Source organism: Camelus dromedarius, chromosome 1, assembly GCF_036321535.1.
Source record: "Camelus dromedarius isolate mCamDro1 chromosome 1, mCamDro1.pat, whole genome shotgun sequence".
In the NCBI taxonomy this organism is placed as follows: Eukaryota; Metazoa; Chordata; class Mammalia; order Artiodactyla; family Camelidae; genus Camelus; species Camelus dromedarius.
The window spans coordinates 4,051,891-4,079,195 of NC_087436.1; the positions used below are offsets into that span (position 1 = coordinate 4,051,891).

General features: G+C 46.7%; 1 long non-coding RNA gene across 1 annotated transcript; it reads right to left on the reverse strand.

The window, feature by feature from the left end:
* Positions 1-17,066: 17,066 nt before the first annotated feature.
* LOC135322068 (uncharacterized) lies at positions 17,067-26,129 on the reverse strand. The gene is made up of 8 exons (XR_010382376.1): positions 26,003-26,129; positions 23,002-23,119; positions 22,517-22,731; positions 22,063-22,115; positions 21,592-21,614; positions 19,717-19,826; positions 17,768-18,322; positions 17,067-17,218 (listed from the first exon to the last, which is right to left on the reverse strand). It is a non-coding gene; the product is annotated as an uncharacterized LOC135322068 (long non-coding RNA).
* Between the last annotated feature and the right edge of the window lie 1,176 nt (positions 26,130-27,305).

The following is a 27,305-nucleotide window of genomic DNA, read 5'->3' on the forward strand; positions in this document are numbered from 1 at the left end:
AACTGCTGAATAAAGAAATGAAAAAATGAACTGCTTTCCACACCCCTTTAAGCAGAATATAAAGAAAAGAACCACAGTGGGATCAAAACATCTGGATTTCTATCCAATTTATTTGAACTCCTAAGCTGCAAAATAATGGATAAGATAACTTGTCTTGCGGAGGAGGGTACAGTTCAGTGGTAGAGCACGTGCTTAGCAAGTACGAGGTCCTGTGTTTAATCCCCAGTACCTCATTTTAAAAAGTGAAACAAATAAACAAACCTAATTACCCTCCTCAAAAAATATTATTTAACTCAAAATTCAAAAAACACCTTGCATTTGACACAACATTGTAAACTTGACTATACTTCAATTAAAAAAAAATCCTTGCCTTACAAGAATACATCTGGATTATGGAAGTTTGCAAATGTAAAATGCCTAGGTTACAACCTGCATAAAAAGGGGGGACTGTACAAATTTACTATCCCTCCTTTATGAGCTATATTACATTTGGGGGGGATTATAACCTCTCAGAGCTAATTTCCTCAGATTAAAAAAAAGAAAACATTACCTGATTCTCAGTATTGCTGAAGAATCTGATAATCCTATGAAGGCATCTGATACACAGAGGTTACTCAATAAATGTTTGTTGAATGAATGAATAAACAAGCAAAGTGAATGCTGCTCCCTGCCACAGACCATCATATTGGTACTGCCTGGAAATCCCAAGCCCACGTTCACCCGACTCTACACTAACCATGTTGGTGAACTGTGCAGGCCTGTGTGCTTCTCTAAACCCCAGTTTAATCATGAATAGAAATGAGGGCAATAACACAAACCTCAAAGGGTTAGTGAGTCAGTAATGAATTGTACCCGAAATTTGCAAGATTGAGCCATTAAGGAAAATTGGGCAAAGGGTCCATAGGCCCTCTCCATATTATCTCTTACAACTACATGGGAATCTACATTACATCACAAAATTAAAAGTCTAATTTTTTAAAGAGGCTATTGAGGTTAAATGAGCTCACTGTCTCAAATAAGGAACACACAGCACAAATAGGACAATCCCTAGACCATGAGATACACTCAGTTAAATTTCCCACTGAACCCACTGGTCCCTCCAACTTCAGAGCATGAGGATGGGTCCTCGTGGCCAGGGGCCACTACACCTGAAGCTAACAAAGCTAATGTTCCCCACTTCCAGGAGCCCCTGTCACCACCCTAGGTCTAAGTTTGTATTTGTAATTTTTTTTTCTTTTTATTAAATAGAAACCCCCAATTGCATAGCCTTCAGTTCAGCAAAACCTGACCACAGAGATAATGATGGCAGCCCTTCTTGGTGAAACAATAAAATGAAAAGCCATTTCCACAAGAACTGTGTGTAAATCTACTAGGGAACTTCATCCTGGACTGAGGGGAAGAGGACTGGGGAGGAGGGGGCAATCTGCGGCACACAGACCCATGGGCCACCTGTCCCACGATGGACTTTAGTTTCAACACTCACCCTCCAGGAACTTCAAAATACACACAGACAGAGTGCTATGGACAAGATTTTTTTTTTAAAGAAATCACTGACTCCCTAGCAGCTCTTGTTTCTACTGAGACACAAATGGATTATGTGTATAATGTTTCACAAAAACCCTAAAATAGTAGCACCCCAACTTGACACATGAAGAAACTGAGGGAGAGAGGTTTATCACATTGTGCAAGACTAGAGAGAGGCCACATCAGACACCGTATTTAAACCCAATCCCCTGCTCCATTGCTCACACTAGAAAGTGTGAAATACTGCCCCTTTCCTGCCCTTTCCCTGCAATAAATCTCTGAAGAGTCTTTTCTGTGCCACTTGGAATCACAATCACATCAGTTTTCCACAAAGAACTATGTCACTCCTTGGAGGACATATCAAAATCTAACGGGTTGGAATGGGAGGAGAGATTTGTATTTTCTGTTTCTCAAAGGAAACATGGCTTTAAAAGAAACTGAAAAGGACTTATCTAGTCTATGGTCTCATTGTGCAGAGAAGGAAACGGAGGCTCAGAAGAGATGAGGAAAGGGCCTTATTAACAAATATTGCCTGAGTGCAGCACCAAGCCAGCCATGGGCACTGCTGTGGGAGGATCTGGGAGGCCCAGGAGAATGAGTGTTAGAAAAAGGAAAGATAAGAAGCATACAAGGCCCTGTCTCTACATCACCATACCATGGAGTTCCACCAAATTACCCAGTATGGGTGCAGCCAACATTAAGGTGGGCTAGAGAGGTTATAGAAACCTGGAATTCTCAACCATAGTGGAAATTCCAAAATTTACTATGCTTTTTCCCAAGTTCATGCATCAGCTCAGTGGGCACTCTGTACCAGGAACTACATAAGGCCTCGAGTTCTCCCAAATACAGATCTCTATTACCACGTGTGCAAACCACATAGAGGCCCACCAGAAGAAAAACGCCCACAGATAAGATGGAATTACTGAAACTGAAAGCAGCCAAAAAGCATACATTAACTAGGAAAAATGGTGCTGCTAGAAATGGACTCATGGACATAGAAATAAACTGTGTTTAGCAGGCAGGAAAGGGGGGATTAACAGATACACATTAATAAATATAAAATAAATGACAAGGACCTGCTATATAGCACAGGGAACTATATTCATGTTATTGTAATGAGTTGTACTAAAAACAATCTAAAACATATGTATATATATATGAATATGTTTATAACTGAATCTCTGCTGTACACCTGAAACTAACATTATAAGTTAACTACACTTCAATAAAAAATAATTAGAAAAATAAGAGCAAGTCATTAAAAAAATAAAAGAACACTGTACTCACCATAGCTGTAGGTGGTGGAGAATTCTGGCTGCAAGCAACAAGTCCACTGGATCACTCCAGCGCTGACTATCACCCTTTCTGACCATCAGAGATTCACTGGGCTTCACTGAGGTTACTTTTCTCTTCTGTGAAAGGTTACATTTGCAATTAACAATGTATAGAATCTCATCATTCACAAGCCCAAAAATTAGTGAGGACTTCCCATGGGCCAGGCTCTGGACAGATGAAAAGATAAGGTCTCATATATATTCATGGTTAGAAGAAATTTATGTCATAAAGATATTAATTCTTCCTGTTTTGATAGACAGATTCAATGCAATTCTGATTAGAATTCCTACCAGATGTTTCATGGAATGTAGCAAGTTAATTTATGGTCAGGAACAGCCAAGAAACTTCTTTAGAACCACCACTGGTGAAGGGTGGATAGGTCATTGATTTCCACTGTTCTTCCTGAAGTGATGAAAACATTCTGGAATAATAATGGTTGCAGCACTGTGAATATGCTAAAAGCTGGTGAATTGTACCATTTAAATGGATGGAATTCATGGTATGTGAACAATATCACAATAAAGCTGTTATATGAAAAAAATATTTCTGGACAATTATTTTCCCCTCTATACAACTAGTCTGCCGCACAAATAAAGAAAAACAAAAAACCAAACCAAACCAAACTGTGCCAAGAGCTCTTTAGGACTGCAATGTCCCTAGGTCTCCAATGCCTCTGGTGGTGCTGTTCCTGTTAACACACTCTAGCTGGGCTGGACTAGTTAGGGACTGTAACTATCTTTCTAAAATCGACAGTCACACGTTTCACCCTGGGAGAGGGAAGCCTGGAGGATGTCACAGACTCATGCCTTCAGCTCATTTTTAACTGAACCAAGCCCTGCTTTCAACACTGTAATCCCTCTCACTATAAAAACACGTGACATCAACAGGCACCGCCATCATAACACCTGAAAGTGTTCAAGGAACTTGCCTGGGGCAGAAACACTGAGGGAGGAGACTGAAGCTTCCTTAGCACTGACGCTCCCTTTTGCCGACTCCACCAGGAGAAGCTGGGCTTTACAGCCTGAGGCTCTCAGCCCGGGGAGCAGCACCCACGCCGCTGACCTAGTCCTGAGGGAGCTGGAAAGGGAGAGGAGGGCAGCCCCGGGGTCACGGGGCAGGGAAAGCGGGGGGTTGGGGACGCGGGCTGCAGCCCCGCTCGGAGGCCAGCCCCAGCCCCAGCCCCAGCCGCCCGCCCCCGTCCGGGTCCGCAAACCCCGCCCGCCCGGGACACAGCCCTCCCAGGGTCAGGGACGAGCCGGCGGCCAAGGAGAGGAAGCCCGGGAGGAGAGGATTCGCGGGCGGGAGAGGGGAAGGGGACGCCAGCCGTGGACTGAGGGGAGCCCGGCTGGGGCGAGAGGCGGCAGGTGCACACCTGGCCCTGGACAGCTGTGGCCGGGGTGCCGGTGTAGAGGGGCCTGGCCTGAGCAATTTAGCTGAACACACGCTGACTCGCGCCCTCGCTGGCTGTGACACGCGGACCGCCCTCCCGCAGCCGCCTGAACACTTCCCGTGAGCCCGCCACCTTGCACTTCCACAGCCGGAGGCCCCGGCACCGGGCAGGAGCTAAAGGCTTACCGGGCGACAGAGCTGAGAAGACTTTGGGGCCGATCCCCTGCTCGGAGCTGGAGCTTCCAACCCGCGGTCCAGCTGGCACTGACTGCGCATGCGCAGGAGGGCCAGCGAGCCTCTGGGTTCTGTGAGAGAAGCTGGGGAAGTGAGGGAGGGAGAAGATGGGAGGAGGAGGGGAGGAGGGGAAAAGTGGAGGGAGACAGATGGACAGGAGGTGCACAGAGAAGGGAGGGATCTGGAGGGGGAGGGGAGTAGCAGAGATGGAGAGAAAAAGCTTTACATCTGGGGGCACCCCGAAACAGGCGGCAGTCCTGCCTCTGTACCCTTCTCTAACACTTCAAGGCCCGCAGCTCAAATTTTACCTCCCTGGTCCAGCCCTCCAGCCGAGGCCTCTGCAGAACCCCTACGGGAATCACACCTGTTGCCCCACGCGGAGCTGGGTTTCTTGTTGCTCTGGGACCCAAGCACCCGCGGGTGTTGTCGCTCAGAACTACCTTGGGAAGAGTACATATTCCCCTTTTACACGCTGGGAAACAGGCAGGCACTATCTCTGCCTTAGCTCCACTGTCCCAGTTGTTGGGCTGGCGGGGAGCGGGAAGTACAAGATCAGAGCCCCAGACTGAGCAGACTGCCTAAGTGTTAGTGCATAGTCCCCATACCTCCTGAGTAAACCACACCCCACCCTAGTGGAACCATCAAGGGCTCACAGTAGGTCCCTGGGTGTGGGAAAGCTGTCCTCAGTTCCAGTGCCCAGCTTGCTAGGTAGATAAGAGTGTTACCGAGTCCAAATTCATTCTCCTCAGTGCAGGACAGGCCAATAGGTTCAGAGACTAGGTGTTGGGGCATGGAATAGCAAGTTTTTGTAGACCTTGATGGCAAACTAATGTCCTGGAAAACCATCTCCCCAAGTCAGAATTCAGGCTCCTTTCCTACGTGCTTGGTTGTAGTAAACTTCTTGGTGTAGGAATTCTTTTTTGTTAGAATCCTTTGTTCTTGCAGCTATCTGCCTGGGTCATATCTCTGTAAACCTCCAACAAAACAAAAGTTATTTTCTATTCTGCAACTTGTTATCTTTATATGAATGGAAAAGTGTTAAATATCCTTAAAAGTCAGAGCCTTCAGAATAGGCTCTCCTGTATATTTCAGGCTCTAGGCAACATTGTTTCACAAGAAACATGAAGCCTAGGAGACAGAGCACAGAGTTAAAGTCAAAGGAAAAGATCTAGTATGGAGTCAGATTTGTTCTTTTCTATTACCCGGGCAGAAGGCACTTGAAGATTTAAACCCCTTTAAGTTAAAAATAAGTAAAAGTTTAAAGGAATTTACATACATAGGTGGGAATGTGCATAACATATCTGGAAAAGCACACAAAGGATAGTAAACAGTGGCATCTCCAGGGACGGCTGGAAGAACAGGGGATGAGGGAAAACTTCTTTCACTTGTGTATTTTTGTGCTCTGTTTGAGATTTTTTTAACCATATGCATGTATTTCTTTTTCAGTTAAAAAAAATTGTAATGGAACAAAGGAGTAACTAGCACAGCAAATACAGCAGCCATAGAATCACTGTGCCATCACTTTTAATTTAAGCCAGGAAACATTTATTGACTCTCTCCTATGTGCCCAGTGCTGTTTTAAGACTTCTTTTATTATTTTTATTTTTATTTTTATTTTATAAAATAATAACATGCTATCCCTCACCCCTGCCCAGGGCTGGTGGAAAACCAACTGAGTTTTTCTTGAGTTGTTTTCCAAGGAGTAGAGATGAGTTATAAACAGGACACATCTTCCGTGCAAAACAGTTGGAGTGGTTTTCCAGCAGACCAGACAGCTATGAAGGGTTTACAATAGAGGCGCCCAGAGGCTAAGAGAGAAAGCCTCCAGGACCCTACAACAAGCTGCCCAAAGTGCCTTCTCCATGGCACTACTGAAATAGGAAAGAACAAATCTGACTCCATATTAGATCTGTTCTTTTGACTTTAACCCTGTGCCCTGTTTCCTAGGTTTAGTCTTGTTGGTTCTGCACCTTTTGTAAAACAATGTTGCCTAGAGCCTGAAATATACAGGAGACCCTATTCTCAAGGCTCTGACTTTAAAGGATATTAACACTTTTCCATTCATATAAAGATAACAAGTTACAGAATAGAAAATAACATTTGTTTGTTGGAGGTTTACACGGATCTGACCCAGGCGAAGAGCTGCAAGAACAAAATATTCTAACAACAAAGAATTCATAAACCAAGTTTGCAACAACCAAGCATTCCTGCTTCCCCTTTTTAATATAAAAAGAGCCTGAATTCTGACTTTGGGAGATGGTTTTCCAGGACATTAGACTTCCATCTTCTTATCTGGCTTTCCAAATTAAAGTCGCTATTTCTTGCCCCAAAATGGTCTCCAGATTTATTGGCCTGTAATGCACAAGCAGAACAAGCCTGGACTTGGAAACACAAACATACATTGAAAGTACCCATTTGGTATATTAAATGACCTGCTTCCACTCGTCTTCCTGACGTTTTCTTCTCTTGACCACTCCTGCTATGTTTATGAAAAGCCTGTCATGTGGACACATTTGCATCTCTTGCCACTACCCTTCCAGGTAAGAACTGATGCCAAGAAGTCAATGGAAGTTGCTAGAATGTATTACCTGGCCAGAAAAGAGCAGAAGTGTTCACTGGCTGATGTTCAGGAGCAGGCTGGGACACCTGACAAGATGTCATAAGTACGGATAGACAGCTGGGCACCAAAGGAGAAGCTTCTAAGCCTCCATGAGGGACTTGTTGCATAGGAAGGAAAAGTCCCAGCCTATAGCTCTGATCCCACCATGAGCTTCCTGAGTGAGGCTGGACAAGTCACTTAAATTCTCTAGGCCCGTGCTGTCCACCATGGGAGCCACCAGCCACATTCAGGATTATGAAGTTATTCTGTAGCCAGACAGATTTGTAAATACACATTTTATTGCAAAGGTTCAGCAAATATAATATTTAAAAACATTATTGGTTATCTTGCCCTAACGAGTTATTTTTTTATGTCTAGCTTCCTGTGGTTTGCAATGCCTGCGACTAATGATTCCCTCACAGTGAGTTATTTTGAAATTATAAGTTACTGGACACAGTACACTCATATCACACTTGAAAAAAATTGAACCACATAAGCAAGGTGATCTGACTTAGTAGTTATGAGCAGGGGCTCTGGGGTCAGCCTGCCTGAGTATAAATTCTCACTCTGCCTCCAGGGGATTCTGTGTGAATCTTGGAAAAATTATTGTTGTTGTTGTTGTTATTTGTGCCTCTTTTTCCTTCCCTTTTAAATAGCGAGGAATATGTAGACTCTATCTCATACCGTGTTGCCAGGATTAAATGACTAAACGTCTGTGCTGCCCACTTCCCTGGGTTTCAGCATTCTCCAGGCAATCAGTGTCAAACTCAGAGGCATTCTCCACTGTCTTCGTCAGTCTGGGATGCTGTAACAAATTACCATGGGTCGGGTGGCTTAAACAACCAGCATGTTCCTTAAGTTTTGGAGGCTATCTGGGATAGGATAGCCTTCATGGCTCAAAGATGGCTGTCTTCCCACTATCTTCATGGGCCAGAGAGCAGAGAGAAGCAAGCAATCTGGGGCCCTTTATAAGGGCACTAATCCCATTCATGAGGGCTCTACTCTCATGACCTCATTTTATCCTAGTAATCACCTCCCAAAGGCCCCGCCTCCCAATACCATCACCCTGGGAGTTGGGGTTTCGACACATGGATTTTGAGGGGATGCAAACATTCAGTCCACACATCACCTAACTCTCCCCAACATGCAATCATCAAACCTGTAGCTAATTTCAAAGTAATGTTTATATCTCTCAGCCCATTTCCATTACTGAATCCACTAACACTGAAGCCCTGTTATATTTTATTCCTTATTTTTCTGGTAGAGATTTAATTGATTCCTCTACTCCAATGCTCTCCTCACACCAAACAGTCCTCCTAACAGCCCTGCCGGGTAGGTCTTCCTTAAAACACCTTCCCACTGCACCTGGTTGTTTTTTAGGTGTAAATGTCAGAATCCTCTCCACACCCCAGCCTAGAACTTTAATCCCTTACACTACCGCTCACTATGTTATTTTTCTATTACCACTGTAACAAACTTCCATAAGCGTAACAACTTAAACCAGCACAGATTTATCACCTTATGGCTGTGGAGGTCAGAGATCCAACACAGTTCTCATTGAGCTAAATTCAAGTTAACAGCAGGGTTCCTTCCTTCTACAGGATCTAGAAGAGAATGTTTCCTTGTGTTTGTTTTTTTTCCAATTTCCAGAGGTCACTCACCTTCCTTAGCTTGTGCCCCACGACTTCCTCCATTTTCATGGTCAGCAGCCTTTCTGAACACTGCTCCATGGCTACACCTCCCTCTGATTTTAAACTCAGCTGGGCTGTGTCCTGCATTTTAAGGACCCCTGTGATTACATTGGGCTCACCTGGACAATCCAGGCTACTCACCCTATTGTCTCCTCTCAGGATCCCCTTCTCCCCTCCCACTCAGGCATTATGTATGTGGCTGTGACACTCACCTTGTGTGACATTTCCTCCCATGAGCAATTTAAGGTTCAAGGCACTTATGAATGACTTTTTGTTTTTTTTCCTTAGTCTTTCTACCTTCAGTATGTGTGGTGAGATTATATGAATCCTTTTTATTTGTGGCCCTCCACTAATCTTTAATAATGTATCATGGGTTTAAAAGGCTAATAGACAATTTAGAAGGCAGAAATCCTCTAAGATTTTTCTAATATATCTGTCATCCCTTTTGCCATGTATAGAAACATGTCAGTGTTGGCTAACCTGTGGCGGGGGAGGAACATGATTCTGCCGCCACACTCCACTCATTCACACCAATTTGATGATCGGCTAACAAAGGATCTATGCTCCCCGCTTCGCTCACTTCCTCCTCCTTTGTATTGACTATCCTGTTCCCACTGCTTCCTTCATTCACCACATCAGGATTTCATGACCACATTCTTCTCTAAATGGAATGGGTATCTTGCATCTAATGTCTGATAACTGTTCTTATTGTATATGCACACACTGACCTACACATAACCCCACCCATCTCTTTATTTTCCTAGAATCATCCAGAGGAATCAGTTCCATGATGATGATGATGATGATGATACTGACAGAGATGACGGGGGCCTCTCAAGGATTCTGATAAAGAGGGAATCAATAAAGGGAGGGAATCATTGCAAAATTGCCCCAGAAACAGGCTTAAAAGTAAATAACTGCTAAAGTGTTTAATGAAATTGACTAATATTTAACTATTTTTAAAACTTTGTAACACTGAATTTAAAATTTTACTGGGAATTTTCATTCACCCCTAACCAGGATTCAACTCTAGGACCAAAATCTAAGGATTTCTATCTTCTAACAAATTGTCCACTAGGCTTTTAAACACGTGATCCTTTAAAAAGAGTAAGTGCTGGGCTGAAAATAAGCAGGATTCATATAATCTCACCAGACACAGTGAGTGTGGAAAGACCAAGGAAGAAAAACAAAAAGCCATTCATAACATCTTGAACTTTACGTTGCTCACAGTAGAAAATGTTAGCCAAGGTGAGCATCATATCAACATGACGCCTGAGTGGGATGGGGAAGCTGATCTTCCTCATCAGACATTTATGCTGATTTGTTAGATGCCAACACAGTTTCCTCATTGGATTTGCTTCTAATAAGTATGGAAAAGTTTAGGCTCTACCAAGAACAGACTAAACATTTTCCCCTGCTGTCAGGTCACTGGACTAAATGTCCCCACAAGAAAGATATGATTATGTTTCATAGGGAAGTCTTCCTGAGAAGCAACAGGCTTTTCTAGGGCAGAACTGTAGGTCCCCACATGGAGGGCTGGAGGAGGGCTTGAGGGGACACTGGAAAAACAACAGGAGTGAGTTCAGATACTGCTGCTCAGGTCGCCAAAGTCAGCAGTGCTATCTCTAAGGATATGTCATTCTCCCAAAATTTCCATGAGTGAAGGAACCTGTGAACACTAAGCAGGTTTTTAAGACAAAGCAGCACATAATTTGCATCACAACTCAATTACAGTATGTTTTGATATTTGGAAAATAATTAGCTCATTGTTCTTTGAAACTGCAGCAGTAGTAATAGAAATAAAAAAGACTGAGCCGTCTTGGAGACAACAATCAATAAACAATTCTAAATCTGCAGGATTCCTTGACGATATGCAAACAATGAGCTAGATGTGTGCTGCAGTTACCTCTTACTGCAGGGCTCACTCCTGCAAAGCATAGAACTAGTTTTCTCAGCAGATTAGGAATCTTGAGAGGCTTACTATATGGCAGGAAAGATCAGACAAGTACATACATCCAAATATGAATAAATGTAATCAAATATTATGAAATGTGAATGGAGCACAGACAAAAGAGAAATTCCTTTCACCTGGGATCTAGAGAGACTTCTTCAGAAAATGTGGCTTTGGAGATGGCCAAAGATATGGGTGGAATTTTGGCAGAACAGGATGTAAGGAATTTAAGAACTGATTCTAAAATTCATATAAAAATGCAAAGGATCCCAAATATCCAAAACAACTTTGAACAAGAGAAACAAAGTTGGAAGACTTACACTATCTGATTTTCAGAATTTTTTTATAAAGCTACAGTAATCAGAAAGTATGGTGTTGGTGTAAAACAGGAAAATAGAATAATGGAACAGAATAGAAAGTTCAGAACTAAACCAACACTTATATAGACAATTCATTCTCAAAAAGGATGCAGTGGAGGAAAGGATCTTTTCAACAAGTAGTGCTGGAATTGTTAGATAGTGATATGCAAAAAAAAAAAAATGAACTTTGATCCACACCTCACAAAATATACAAAAATTAACTCAAAGTGGATCATAGATCTTAATAGGAAATCTAAAACTATAAAACAGCTAGGAGAAAAAGCATAGGCTTAAGCTTTATGACCTTGGGTTTGGCAAATATTTCTTTGCTATGACACCAAAAGTATAATCTATTTTAAAAAGTAACTGATAGAGTGAACTTTACAAAAATGAAGACTCTTCAAAGCTCTTCTAAACACTGAGAAGCAAATGAAAAGACAAGCCATAGACAGAAGCTATTTGCAGATCATATATATGGTAAAGGTCTCTCTTTGTGTCTGATCCAGAATAAAAATGTTTCAAAACTCAATAATAATGCAAACACCTGAATGAATGAATGAGGCCAGAAAACACACTTCAGTAAAGATATCCAGATGGATAATAAGCATATGAAAAGATGCTGATTAAAGATGCCATTAGTCATTAGAGAAATGTTTTTAAAAACCACAGTGAGATACTAGTACACATACATACTAGAATGTATATGATTAGAAAGACCGACCTTACAAAGTGCTGTCAAGGAAATAGAGCAGCCAGAACTGATACACAGCACGAGGAATTTACATTAGCACAACTATTTTGGAAAACTGTTTAACAGTTTCTTTAAAAAAGGTAAACACTTATCTAACATATAACCCAGATATTCCTCATCTGATGCTTTAGAAAATAAAAGCATATGTCCATACAAAGACTTGTAACCAAATATTCACTGCAATATTATTTATAATAGCACAAGTTGTAAATAACCCATGCATCCATGAAGAAGTAAATGAAGAAACAAAGGATGGTCTATCCAAACACTGCTCACAATAAACTATTCAGGAAAAACTCAGCACTAAGCAATACTCTGCTATAAGAAAAATAAGCTATTAATACAGCAACATAGATGACTCTCAAAATAATTACACTGAATGAAAGAAGTCAGACAACATAGAGTAGATACTGCATGAATCCATTCATACAACGATCTTCAAAATGCAAACCAGTATGTTGTGATAGAAAACAGATCAATGGTTTCCAGGGGAATAGACGGAGAGGGAGGGAGGGACAACAAAATGCAGGAGAAGAGTTTTGTGGGTGATGGGTATGTTCACTGTCTTGAATGTGGTCATGGTTTCTTGGGGATATACTTATGTCAAAACGTATTAAGTTGTACACTTTAAATGTGTGAAAATTATTTTGCCAAGTATACCTCAAAGCTGTCTTAAGAAAAAAGGCACTTCTGTCCTGACACAACTCAGGGCCTGATTGGAGTGAGATGATCAGTCCCTCACCCTGTCTGCCTAACGGGAAAGTAGAAAACCTCTTACGGAAGATAAGATATGGATTTTTCATTTGCAATGTCTGCCATGTAATAAAGAATTTCTAGACATGCAACATGTCAAGACTATATGATGGATAAAATGAGAATAAGAAATATTAGACAAAGGATGCAAACCCCCAGGTGATGTAGGTAGGCATCAGAGTTACCAATAAAGGCTATAAAATACTTTTAATATATTCAAGAAAATAAGGAAACGATGGGAGAATATATAACAGGGTCAAGACTTTCACCAGAGAAATATACTGGAATGTATTTTTAAGAAAAATCAAACAGATACTCTAGAACTGAAGCTTTCAGCTCTGGAAACAGGTAAACAGAGCTAATTAGGATCCTTTTTAAGTAAAACTTTCAGTAATGCCGGATAAAATACAACAACAAAAGTAACACAGATCTAACTCTGCTCTGGAGAGAGAAGTTCCCAGGTGACAATACAAAGAGGACACTTAACGCCAAAATGGTAATCTTGTGAGCTGATGCCACCACACCCTGGAGGGAAGGGGTTTTCATCTGCACATAAATAGGGATGCAATGTCCATTTAGGAAAAAGGGTCCATACCAGATGTAGAAGAGTCTTCCTTTATAGAAACCTCTGCATAAGACGTATTGGAAGACTTGCCTCTTCACTGAAAGGAAGACTCAAAGTTCTTCACATGTGCACACAGGAAAGGGGTGAAACAACTGGTTCTCTAGGGAAAAACAAAGTCTCCCTTAAAAAAATCTAGTCTCCACTCCCCTGCTTTATATGAATGTGGAATCCAAATTGATACTCCACTTAAGATTCCGGAATTCCCAAACTGAAAAATATAATAATTCATGGTTGATCATATCACTTGGAGCCTTAGGATAAGCAACACAAAACTGTTCTCTAGGGAAACTTTAAAAACCAGGATGTAAGGGACAATCATAGGAAAAAAAAATTGTACTCACTATAGAGAATCTCCCACAACTCTACACACACACAGACACACAACTAAAAACAGAAGGAAATGAGTGTCACAGGGAAGAAAGAGCTAACCGTAAAACACAGGATGATTAATATTCCAGAGCCTAAAATTATGAAACAATCTAAGAGAGAGCATAAAATAAGTATGACTGAATCATTAAAAGATAAAATGAATCTTATATAACATAATGAACAATCAGGACATCATGAAAAAGAAAACAGATCAATTTTTTAAAGAACTAAACAGAACTTATGGAAACAAAATACAGATATCATTTGGTATATAAAATTCAATGTATGGGTTAAGTAACATTTTAATCTTCAATATCTAGGGTGTTCATTAAAATTCAACAGTAATCTCTAAAGTAATTGTTTAAAAAGAGAATAAAAATAAAGAAGTCAAAATGAAGAATGCAAAATAGGCCGGTCACTATTCTAAGTTCTTCATCTATTTTATCACTTAATCCTCACAGTCTTTGAGGTGGATACTACCACTTTTTGTATATGAAGAAAGTGAGTCTCAAAGGGATTACATATACTGGTTACATGGTTAGCGAGGGAGGGAACCAAGCCCGGATAGGCTGTCTCTAGACGCCATGCTCTTAACCATGACTGCAAGGTATATAACAGGCAGGAGAAAAGCAGAGCAAAGCAAATAGAATTCACAAAACAAGATGCCAGAAATAAAATATCATCACTAATCACAATGTATTTAGATGAAATAAATAATGAGTTAAAAGATTTACAGATTTCATTTGTTTACCTGAGACAAAGCAGAATTAAAACTTAAAACTGGTTGAAAGCTTAGAAGAATAACAGAAAGAAGTCAAAAGTTAGAGCCAGAAAAAGAGACACCTGAGAAATACTAATCAATGGAAATCACTCAAGGCTCCCTCAGGTTCATAGGTACCTGAAACCCACCTTGGCCTGACACTTACCAGCTCTGTGCCTGAGCAAAACTCTCAGTCCCCCGGAATCTTCGTTCACTCACCTGTGAATGTAAGGAACGATCCCTCCTTCCATCTGGCCAATTTGTATTGACTGCAGTGCCACGGGTACTGGTCAAGCCACCTGAGGTCCGTCAGTGAAAAAATAAGGATCCTTGTCCCTATAGGACTGAGGAGGAGCAGAACATAAACTACAGTCGTGACAGTCATGTGAAATATATAGTATTCTAGAAGGTGATAGAAATAATATGATCAGGGAGAGGGGGTTTCTGGGGCAGAGACAAGGGGAAGGCAGTTTCCAGGTTAAAATGAGATGGCCAGAGCTGGGCTCACTGAGGACCTTGAGAAGGGGGTGCTAGTTGCTGAGCTCCCTCTAACACAGCACCGCACACTGGGTGACGTTAACCACAGAGGCTCACTGTCTCACAGCCCTGGGTGCGGGGAGTCTGCAGGCAGGGTGTCAGCAGGGCTGGTTCCTCCTGAGGGCTGGGAGGGAGAGGCTGGTCCAGGCCTCTCTCCTTGGCTTGGAGATGACCGTCTTCTCTCCACATCTCATCAAGTCATCTCCATGTACACGTGTCTCTGTGTCCACATTGCCCCTTTTTATCCGGACACAAGTCATACTGGATTAGGGCCCACCCTAATGAACTCTTCTTAACCAATGACATCTGCAACAACCCTATTTCCAAATGGGGTCATGTTCTGTAGTCCTGGGGGTTAGGACTTCAGCATATGAGTTGGACAGAGACCGGCCAGGGCAACAGGCCTGTGGGTGCATATCTGATGTCCCCAAGGGCCAGCAGGGAGGCCAGTGTGGCTGGAGCGGAGTGAGCCAGGGAGAAAACCGGAGATGAGCTCAGCTTGGGGAGGGGGAGGAAAGCTGTAAGGTCACCATAAGGACTCTCGCTTCTTCACTGAGTGAAATGAGAAGCCATTGCAGGATTTTGAGCAGAGAAGATCACACCCAGGGTCTCAATCTTGCCTGACTTAGGTGATAAGGATGAAAATATTTAGGCTTTTGAGCTGATAATAGTTAGACTACATGTTCGACTTTGAGTTGATGGTGTAGTAAATGAGACTCTGGAGGGTGTTGGGATGAGGTGGATGCATTTTGCATGTGGGATGGACAAGAACCAGTGGGGCCAAAGGGAAGAACTCGGTAGAATAATGGCCCCCAATATGTCCACGGTCTGATCCCTAGAACCTAGGAATGTCACTGTGCATGGCAAAAGGGACTCTGCAGGTGTGACTGTCAAGGACCTTGGGATGGCAGATCACTGTGGGAAAGCAAACATCATCACGGAGGTCCTTAGAGGAGAGAGGCAGATTGGTCAGAGACAGAGATGTGATGTGACAGCAGAAGTCACAGTGACACAGGGCCCTGGGCCAAGGAGTGTGAGCACCTCTGCAGGCTGGGAAATGTAGTAAGATGAATCCCTCCCAAGAGCCTCAGTGTGGAACGTAGCCTTGGCCACACGTTGGTTTTAGCCCACTGACATTGACTTTGCATTTCTGCACCCTAGAACAGTGAGACAATGGATGTGTGTTACTTTAAGCCACTGAGTCTGTGGTCCTTTGTTACAACAGCAATAGGAAAAGAGCTCAGGAACCAACAAGAACATGAACCCAAGGCTGCCTGCTGTGCCGGCAGGAAGTCCTTTGTCTCTGATCCTGGGGGAGTGTCCTGTCTTCTGGCAGCATCCACAGACTACCTCATGCTAACCTGGCAGCTTGCAGGGGGTCAAATCTTAACCCTGCACAGTTCTTGATATTTAGTTAATAAAAAAGATGGTGTCATCATAGGTATTTTTCCATCTTTTAAATACACTTCAGTCTTCTAATTGAGAGACTGTGTAAATAGTTTTCAATCTTAATAAGAAATAACTGTGGTTTTATTTGGTTACTTAAATTATGAATAATAATATTCACATTAGTAAAAGTTATTAAAATCAACATTTTTCAATGAAAATATCAAATTTTTTTTTGCATGAACATGTATTAACTACAAGAAATGTTCCATGCTTTCTTCTATGATTTAGTGTTAGAGTCTTAAAGAATAATATTTTCCTCAAAAGATATTATGGCGAGGGGATTTCTTTTGGTGGTACAGTTCCTACATAAAATCTGGTGCATGGCTCAGGCCACTGGGAACCTAGAGATGATAGAAATAAGGAGGCATTATAAACACAGAACAATTTTTAAAGGAATTAAAAAACTGGATTGTGAAAACAAAGAATCAGAGAATATTCTGGTGAAATAAAAGTATTTTTCAGCTTAAGCAAGACACTGGGTGAATAAATCTAAAATGAAAAAACCACCCAGAGATTAGCAGCGAGTCATGCATGCAGTGTGACTGATCAAAACCAAGTTGTTTCCAAACCAGTGTGCAGGCTTGATGCCTTCATCAATCAAGTCTGTGTGGCACCAGGCCACCTCGAATACATGTTGATGAGGTATTTATAAGCCCTTCACCATCCCAGCTCAAAGCCCACACACGAGCCACACGACCATCACCTACACATCTGCAAAATACCCATCATGGTGAATAGCACTTTTCTTGCTCAGTAGCCGGTGGCAGGGCACTGTAAGCAGAGATATAGGGACACAGGGACACAGAGGCACCTCCCCTTACTCAGCTGATAACCTTCCGTGCATTCCTGGGGACAGGACTGTCATAAAATGCACCATGCATTGATCCTCCTCCTAGGAAAGAAACGACAGGGTTGTCCTCAGGTTTGAGCAAGGGTGGCCGGGGGATCTCAGAAGAGCTGTTTCAGCACAACCAATAGAAATGATGGCCACCGTGACCACGAGAGACGTCCCCTGCCATCTCGGTAGGCACTTGGGCTCCTGACAAAAGCTGGGCTCAGTAAAGGGTTGAGTAGAAGGCACAGGCCTGAGGGATGCCCCAGCAATAGGCAGGAGGTAGGGCCTGGTTTATACTGCTCTGGGTGTATCCCAGCCTCATCCGAATACAAACTCAGAAACTTGCAAAACAGCAGAGCTGGGATGGATCACATACTCCAGACTCCTCTCCTTATAGTTAAAAGGGTGGCAGCCCTGAGAGGCAAAGCAACGTGCTAAAGGCAGAGCGTGGAAGTGGCAGCGCCAGATGAAATGCACCGTGCCAACCCCCGTTCAAGGCCGCTAACACTGAGTATGGGGCCAAGGTTTCCAACGAGGAGAATGAGACAGTGTAAATACTTTGTTCCCCCCAAAACCCCAAAAGTTTTTTAAAGGCACAAAACTCACCTTAACTAGCTCTCTTCTGAGGGGGCGCTCTTCTGTCTCCGTCTTTCTGTCTGTCTCCATTTCTCTCTCTCAGACACAAACACATACAGTTTTGTGAAAGGGGAATTCCTGCCATACAAAGACAGACTTCACATCTTCAGAAAGACACTTGACAAAGCACGTTTCTCAATTCAAGTCTTTGTGTGAGGTCTGAGCAACTGGCTTATCTTCTAGAACAATTGGTGGTTCCAAAATCAGGAGATCATCTTCCCCAAAGGAAGAGTTCTGGTCCGTGTTGATGAAGCTGGGGGTGTCACATTTCATGAGCCCGTTCGGCTCCTCCTCTGGCCACCTGCTGCATCTGATGGCTTCCTGGAGCCGAACATCCCTGTCAAGGGCTATGGTTGGGATTGCAGATTTGGCCTTGTCCAAGTGGCCCACTTCATTGACGTAGCAGTGAAAGAGGGACCTAGATTCGTCATTGCCCTGCCAGAGAACACCTTGGGCACCAGCGGTCTTCCAATGTCTGACACAAAGCTGTTCAGTCTGAATCTCTTCTTGGGAGACTCTGCATTGCTATAAAGAAAACCAAAATAAAAGATCGCTCACACTCTAGCTCGGTGACCTGAAGAATCATAGTTTTTGCCATCTACTGAGTGCAAGTCCCTGCACAGAGCATGCTGACAAGCACTGGAAATAAGAGACATCACTTCTGAACACATACAATTAAACCCAAGGTCTCAAGTGAGGGACCTTGGACCATCCTGAAAAGACATCGTTCCCTGAGAATCCTCAGTATTGCTGAATCACACACCAGTGTTTCTCATTGGGACACTCAGATCATCTTCATCAGAATTAGTTAAAGTGCTTCTTAAAATGCAGGATTCTGGGGTGCAGACCCTCAGGGTCTCCAGAGGTAGGGACCTGTAGTCTGTATTTTTAGAGCAGCCGAGATCACTGAACACGCCCAGGTTTAGCACCGCGGTCTACATCGTGTCACCTGAGCATCGACAATGCTGTCTCACGGGGTAGGCGGGTTGCCATGTGTGTCAGGGTGCTGTCCTACCCACGAGACTCCCCTGATTCTCAGAACTGACAGTGCTGCCCCATTGGGCAAAAAATACCACCATTTCACAATGCATACGCAGGGCGCCCGACTGACAGATACAATCAGTGATGGGAGAGGGGACAAAACTCATGTTCCTGATCCCTTGTTTCAATTACTGTGGGATGAATGATCAATTCAAGGGTAATAAATCAGTGTATGAGTGAATAACATGACTCTCGTTAGTCCCACGAGTGCCTGGAAGAGCGAGCCTGGGCACACTGAGAATCATAACAGCCCATCTACTTAATTGTCATCCTCCCCAGATTTATGTAAAGGTTACTTCCACCCAGGCAGTGACCCCTGAAGGGCAAGAATCATGTCTGAACACACTCTCAAATACAGAACAGAACCTGACAACAATTAGGCTCTGGGGTCTGTGTTTAGCGAGTGTGGAATCTCAGTGATTCCAGCTCTTAGACCTTGCCTTCCCATCCCACCCCTCACGATATGGCCCTTATGACCAGCTCTCCCGGGGCTGGGGCCATGGAACCCATTTACAGGACTGGAAGAATCTGATCATGTAAACCATCCCCCAGAATATCATCAAGAGTCACCTGCATTTCAGGGATCAGTAATCCCAGAAGCTTTGCAGTTCAGGCAGCTGAGGGATTTTTATATCAGCTCTGTCTTCTACTGTGACTGCCTGGGTGACTTCAGACAAGGAATTCTCAAAAGCCTGAGCTTTTCCTTTCAGGAATAATCTAATTAACAAATCTCATTGACCACTCAACAAATGTGATGTGAAGATCAATGATTTACACAGGAGTACAACATTCACTAGGTCGTGGATTTAGAATCAGAGAAAAATCATTTGAGAAAGATTGACAGAATGTAGCTTTAATGCAAATTTAAGTATTCTTACCTTTTGGTAAATCATCTTCCCCTACTTATCACTTCACCCAAGTTCAAAATATATTTGAGAACAGGGATGAGTGTGCCAGCAATCTGGGACCCAATAACTTAAAATGTCACCTAGGAAAAAGAGGGGAGTAACACATTTTTAAAAAGCATGGTGAGGATGGCGGGGCCATCCCCCAACTCCAGACTAAGAATCTCTGAGTAATAGCTTTCCTGCCTGCCTGGGGCATCAGTTGATGTGAAAACCCACCCAGAAACCTCACTGTCCAGCAGCTCTTCCGTAACACAGGCTACACTTTCTCAGAATTAAGAATTGGGGCCAGTAACCACTTCGCTGAAGAATAAACACAAAGGAGAACAAGAGAGTTCTGCCCCTTCCCAGGGGAGAGCCCAGACCTTGGGCTGCATGCACTGCCACCACCTCCCAGGAGAAGAATAAACTGGAGAAGGGCGTTCTGCGAAACTGGGGCAGCAAAGGTTGAGATGAGAACAAATTGACCAGCTGGCCAGGGACAGCACCCTTCGTCGCTGCCTTGGCAGCTGCCTCCGCCCCCTCAGCACATCCTGCCCACCTCCGGTGGCTAAGCTGTCAGGGAAACTGTGCTTTGCGACCTGGGGCAAAAGAGGCTGCCCCCAGGCCAAGCTGCGGAAGAGATGGGAGCTAAACCACCAGCTCCCAAGCGGCAGGCTCCATACCCCCGCCAACACCCCGCCGCCACCGCACCCTACGGCAACCCCGGGGCAATATGACCCGGAGAAGCGTGACCTGGGAATGAGGGGCGGCCACGTCAGGCCTCCAGAGAGATGGGAGCTTATCCTCCAGCTCGCCAGGGGCAGCCCCCCTCTCCTCTCCACCACCTGATCTCACCGCGCCCACCTCCCAGGAGCAACCTGACCGGGTGTGGGGTGTCAGGCGAATCTTGCGCGGGAGAGGCCATCCCCAGGCCAGGTCAGGGGAGAGGAGAAGAAGTGGCCCCATTAGGACGGGCAGCCGGCCGTCTCAGCTGCCTCTGCCCCTCGACGGGATCGCGCCCGCCTCCCAGGAGCAAGCTGATCTGGAGACGGGCATCCAGCTTCTTGGGCAGCAGAGGACGCCCCCAGGATTGGCAGCGGGGAAGAGGAGAGCAAATTGACAGGCTCCGCGCTGAGGTCTTCTACCTCCGCCGTTGCCACCCCCGCACCTTAAAGGCACCGCCCAGGGCGCCCCTCCCCCTGCAGGCTGAATGGGACAGGCGTGTCTGGTGATCTGGGGCAGGAGAGGCCACTCCCACACCAGGCCATCGGGGAGGCGGGAGCCAATCCACCAGCTCCCCAAGGCAGCCCCCTACCCCCGCAGCAGCCACCACTCTTGCCCCCTGACCTCACGGTGGCCTCCTCTAGGGAGCAGGCTGACCTGGAGATGGACGTCCGGTGAACTTGGGACAACAGGGACCGCCCCCAGGGCAAACCATGGGGGGAAATGGGAGCAAATGGACCGGCTCCATGGGAAAACCTGCCGCTGCTGCCACCACCCCCAACGTACCATGCCCGCCTCCTGGGGTCAGGCCGACTAGGATACACGTGTTCCGTAACCCAGGGCAACAGAGACCGCCCCCAGGACAAGCCGCGGGGAAGATGGGAGCAAATGTGCCCGCTCCCCCGCTGCAGGCCCCCGACCCCCGCCGCCCGTGCACCCTGACTACCCTGCCTCCTGCCCCCAGCAGGCAAAGTGGGACAGGGGTGTCCGGGGACCTGGCGCAGCAGAGGCCGCCTGCAGGCCACGCGGCACAGACATGGGAGCTAATTCACAAGCTCCCAAGGGGCAGCCTCCCTATCCCCGCAGCCACCACCTTACCAGCCCCCTGACTGCACCGCACCCATCTCCCAGGAGCAAGCTCACCTGGAGTCCAACATCTGGCGAATCTCCGGCGGCCAAGGTCGCCCCCAGGCCAGGCCGCGGGGGAGAGAAGAAATGGAGTAACTCCTTGGAACGGACCCCCTCACCCTGCAGCCGCCGCCGCCGCCTCTCAGGAGCAAGCTCACTTGGAGACTGGCGTCCCGCCTCTAAGGCAGCAGAAGCCGCCCCTGGCTCCGCCGCGGGGGAGAGCGGAGCGAATTGACCGGCTTCCGCGCGGCAGCCCCCCTACCCCCGTGGGCCCCGCACATTAATGGCACCGTCCCCACTCCCCACTCAGCAAGCTGAGTGGGACAGGCGTGTCCGGCGACCTGGGGCAGCAGAGGCCGCTCCCAGGCCCGGCAGCCGGGAGAAGGCAGCTATTCCACCAGTTCACCAGGGGCAGCCCCGCTCCGCCCCCCTGCCGCTGCCGCCGCCCTCTGACCTAACTACCCCACCTCCCAGGAGCAAGCTTACCTGGAGTCCAACATCTGGCGAATCTCCGGCGGCCAAGGTCACCCTAGGCCAGGCTGCAGGGAAGAGAAGAAATCGACCGGCTTGCCCGGGCAGCCTCCCACACGCCGCCGCCTCCGCCGCTCCAAACCATTGCACTAGCCTCCCGGGGTCAGGCTGACTGAGAGGATGTGCACTTGCCTTCTAATCCTGGCCACGTGCCTGAGCACCTCCCTGCATCCCTACACTCCCTGCACCTCTGCACCCCTGCCACTATCTGCACTTCTGCACTGCCTGCACTTCTGCACCCCTGCACCCCCGCATCCCCTGAACTGCCTGCGCCCCCCACAGCCCCTGCACCCCTGTCACCAGTTACACTTTTGCACTGCCTACACGCCTGCACCCCTGCATGTCCCACACACCACCTCTTGGGCCTGTGGCAGAGTCTCTGCTGTTAGACCAATGCACAGGAACTCACATCTTTGCCAGTATATGATGCATCAGTGGACGTCTGGGGTTGGCTGCAGGAAGGTACATGTTCCCGGTCACTAGCCTGGGCCACTAGGGTGATCTCTCTGAGGTCACCAAGGACGGGCTCAGAGATGCTGTTTTCCGGGAAGAGAGGAGTTGAAACAGGTCTTGAGGGCAGAGCTGTGCTCACCAGGCTGTCCACGCTTCATGTTTTACACAGGGCTTCGGAGAAGTGAAATGGATCCGGCCAAGTAAGACCGGCCTGCTGTATGCCCACCTCAGTCCTGGGCTCTGAGTCAGACCAACTGGCTCCCACCCTCACAGCCCAGTTTGGGTACCTGAATGGTCCCTTTGAGGCGTCCCATCAGTTCTCAGGAAGAAGTCTGGCTGCTTCCACCCCATGGCCCTCCCTCCTGTGCTGGCCTCAGGAAGTTTCCTTATTTGGGGAAGAAGGCAGCCCACCCCCTACCCCACCCCTCACTGTGCTCTCACCCAGGCTGCTGCTCTCTCTGCCCATCAGAGTCTGGAAAGCCATCCCTCTTCAGTTATGTCCCTTCTGAGATGGACTTTCTTCCACTCAATTCTAGGCAAGGATGCACCATGGAATGCACTGGGTAAGAGAACCAAAATAAATAATATCTTCTGTGAGGTTTTCTGTTTATCTACTGGGGCTGGGCTGTGTGTAGTTTGCTACAGCTATTGGTGTGAGAGGCTAAAACAGTCTGTGTGTCCTTGTTTTCATCTCCCCGCTGTCTTTGGGTTTTCCCTAGAGACTCCTGAGACATTTACTTCCTTTACTTTTATTCCTGTCATTACACAGGGGCCCTACTGACATGGAGGTAAGGTGTTGGGGGAGCAGGACAGAGCAGGGCATCTGTAGTCCTGTGATTAGTTCTCATTGAGCCTGTGCCCTGAGCTGTGACCTCCACAAGTGTGTCTCTTTCCCCCCACCCCAATTTGGGTGAGACAGAAGGGATTTCCCTTCTCCCAGGTTGGTTAGGCTCTGGTAAAATAATTTCTCATTAAAAAACAAACAAACAAAAAACAACTTCCCCCAATGAAACAGAATGTTCTGGGTGTATTTCAATAGAGTTATTTTCTCCTTTCCAGGCAGGAAGCATGAGGAGTTATCCTCTGGCCTTCATTCTGAGAACAGGACACGGTCCTGGAGGTAAAATGCATGAAAAAGAGCAGGGGGCCCCTCTGACTGGCCCCCTGGAGTTGTCACACTCGGACTTCCCCACGCTGAGACTCCCACTGGCCTCAGGGACCTGTTAAATCTGCCAGCCCCGGGGGTTCTTACAAAAGCGGGTTCTGCCCTGGGAGCTGTGACTCTCCAAGCCTGCCCGGCTGCCTCTCTGGGTTGGGAGCAGCTTTTCCCCTCATTTTTCTGGGATCTAAGAAGTGCAGTGGGATTGCAGCTCCCTCAGCTCTGGTGTTGTTTTCAGGACAGAAGGAGCAATTTCTGAGCTCCACACGAGCTGGACCAGAGGCTGGAATCTTCCCCTCCTCTGCCTCCGTGCAATAAGTGGCTGTGGTTCTAGCCGAGTTTCTTTTAAACACACACATCCCAGCCCCTACAGGAGCACACAGTCCCATAAATCCCCCCAGTTTCCACTGGTAAATATGGGACACGGGTTTCGGGACCACAGAGGCCTGACTGCACGACTTCCTCCGTGGCCTATTAACGTGGTTGCTCTGGGCCTTGTCTGAAGTGGCTTGCTTACCGCACCTGGTACGTGGGAAACACAAAATAAGTACTAGAACCTTCACTTTTTCTCCCTCCAGGGCCTTCAAACATAGAAAGTATTAAGTGAACTCAGACAGCCTAGTCACTGCAATGAGGTCCGTCCAGCCTGGCTCTCCTGAGTGATGGGCACTGACTTGCACCTTAACTCGGAACAGTAGGGGAACTGCCTTCCTCTAACTGGGCATCTCCCCACACCGGGCTCGCCCTCAGCTGAGACGGGGCCAACTCCCCCATTGAGGTGTGTGCTGGTGGCTTCAGTGTGACCTGGATCTGCCGGGATGTGAACCTGCAGTGAGTGAGGTGGAGGGTCGGGTGGAGAAGGGTCCCTTCTGGGGTGGCAGGGGGCCCAGTAGCACCCAGCCCGGCCTGGTGCCTGGGGCTCCCTAACACCTCCTACAGCTCCTGGGTTGGCTCCGGTCCTGGCCACTCCACACACCCTCCCAGCATCTTTTCATTAAGTCCCTTTTTTGCTTTTATCAGCCAGAGGTGGCTTCTGTTGCTTGTTCAGTGAAACAGTGCATCGGGAAACCAAACTATTTCTAACATCAGTAAAATTCCAACCTCAGTTATCTCGCCGGGCAGACCGTGCAGCACAAAGGCCTGCAAAGTGCTGTGCAAATGGCTTACGTGAAGGGTCCTCATCATCTGTCTTCAGAGATACAGAAGCTGGTGGTTCAGGTAAAACCTCAGGGAGGGATTGAGGAATCCAAAGCTGGTTGGTTTCAAAGGCTAACTGGTCAGACCAGACCCCTGAGCTGTGGTCAGAAGTCTAGCTCAACATCACGCAGACTCAGCACCCTAAGTGCCGGGAGGGGCCAGTGGTGTTCCCTTTGCAGGCTCTCGTTGGGGATTCACTGTAGCCCTTTAAATGCAGCAGAGATTCCAGCCCCCTTAGCCCCCACCCTGAGTGTTCCATGACACAAATCCTGGGAGTGTTTAATTTTCATCTTTGTTTATGAGGATGAAGGAGGGGCAAGAGGAGACATAAATTCATACTGACTGATACAAGGTCACAGCCAGTACCTCCTCCTTGGAGAGCTATGTGCTCCCACAGTGGTGGCTGGGGGGCTGGGCGGAGACCCTCTGCTGATCCCAGAGGGACTCGCTCCTCTGGCCACAACTGATGGGTTGGACAACAGATCCAGAGGGAGACAGAGCATCTTTCCTGGGAATTTGGAACTGACACACAGAAATCAAGTTCACTCATCTGGGGATTGGCGAGGGTGAGGGGTGGTGGTTGGAAATCAAATGAAACCAGAGCATGAGAGAAAGTTAGAAGTGAAAGAGAGAGAGACAGAGAGACTGAGCTTGTGAGAGCAAATAGTCAGAAAGAAGGAAAACAATCAGGGGACAGAGGAATTCCAGCTCAAGACTGTCTAGTCTGTCCCAGCCCATCAACGACCCCACGGGATGGTTAATATCATTCCAGTTTTGCAGATTAGGAAAAAGGCTGAAAGAGATGGGGGCTGGGTTTGGGTGCACAGTTAATTCAAGTGCCGCTGGATCCCTCACTTCCCATTGCCTGAAGGCACCTTAATCCTCACTGGGACCCCTGCAGTCCCCTGACAGCCCAGCACCCTGATCAAAGGGCCCCTGCGGGAGTGGGAACCCCTCTGAGCGTGAAGAGTTCCCTGAACCGAGATGCCATGCATCAGCAGGCTCCCGCTCACCCCAGGTTAACATCGCCCCAGCTGTGCAGTCTCCCGACCCACTACCCTCCCTGCCAGGCACCCCTGTCCTTACCACCGAGGGTACTGCAGGAATTCAGGCACAGGGATGCCCAAAGCAACACGAGCCCACCGGCTGTACAAACAGCAGACTCCCAGCCCCACCTGGGTTCCGAGGGGACAGTAGGCGTCCTCAGCTTCCATGTGTCTAAGACAATCTTCTTCTTCAGCTGGAGGTTATAGAGAAAAATAAAAGGTCCAAAACATAGTTCGGTGAGGAATTCCTCCAAGGACCTGACTCCAGAGACTACAACCAGGGGTACCTACCCCCCGGACTTGGGGTGAAGGTGGATTATTGATCAGCACAACCCCCGGTGGCCCAGCTCCTCGGCTTGGCTGCCCAGAGTGGGCTGGGGGAATGGGTAAAGCCAGGGCACTCAGGAAGAGCACAGAGGACCTGATCTCCCCTCTCCGCACTTGTAAACCCTTCCCCAAATCTCAAGGCATCTGACAAAGAGCAGCCACCACAATAAGGAGATGCTCCCATCTCTTCACTCACTCCTGTCTGTTCACTTACATGCTGAGCATCCACTGGGTCCCAGGACATGACACATAGGATGGCCGATGGGACAGGCTTGGTCCTTCTCCCTGGACCCTGTTCAATCTGATGGAAGAATGATCACTCATAAAGAGTTTCTCAAAATTATACAGAGACCAAAGACAAACTGCAGAGTGAACCAAATTTAAAAATATATATGAAGATCCCCCAGTCTTCCAGCCTAAGGTTAACAGCATAAAGCAAAAAGATCTTGCCTTTGATCACCAAGGAAGTTGTCACCCCCTCTCAGGTGGAAAGGACAGTTATTCTTTGAGCAGGACACAGAAGTGCTCCATTGGATTGGACCAGGGCATCTACATTCATTCAGCAAATGTGTATAAGCTCCTACTACGTACGGGAATCTCCTAACTAGACCCATTCACAAGGCTCTCGGGCTTTATCAGTAAACAAAATAGACATGACTCCCCATCACTGGGGGCTCAGAGTTTTAGTATAGGAAACAGGCAGCATGTTGGGGGTAGCAAGAGCTTGGAAAAATTTTAAACAAAAAAAGTGATATGAGCAAACTCCGGTGATGGCGGTGGGGTGGGAGACAGGCAGGAGGGAATAAGGCAATCCTGGCAGATCTCACGGAGTAATGAACTTGAAGCAGAATAGATCCGGAGGAAGAAGGAAGAGCCGGAGCCAGAGGCCCCCAGAGTGAGGGGGAGAGTGTGGGCAGAGAGGCAGAGCACGCTGGGTCCTGAGGCCTTTGTGACGACTTTGGCTCCTAATGAAATGGTGACCCGTTTAGTGAGTTTTGAGGGGAGGGGTGATGTAG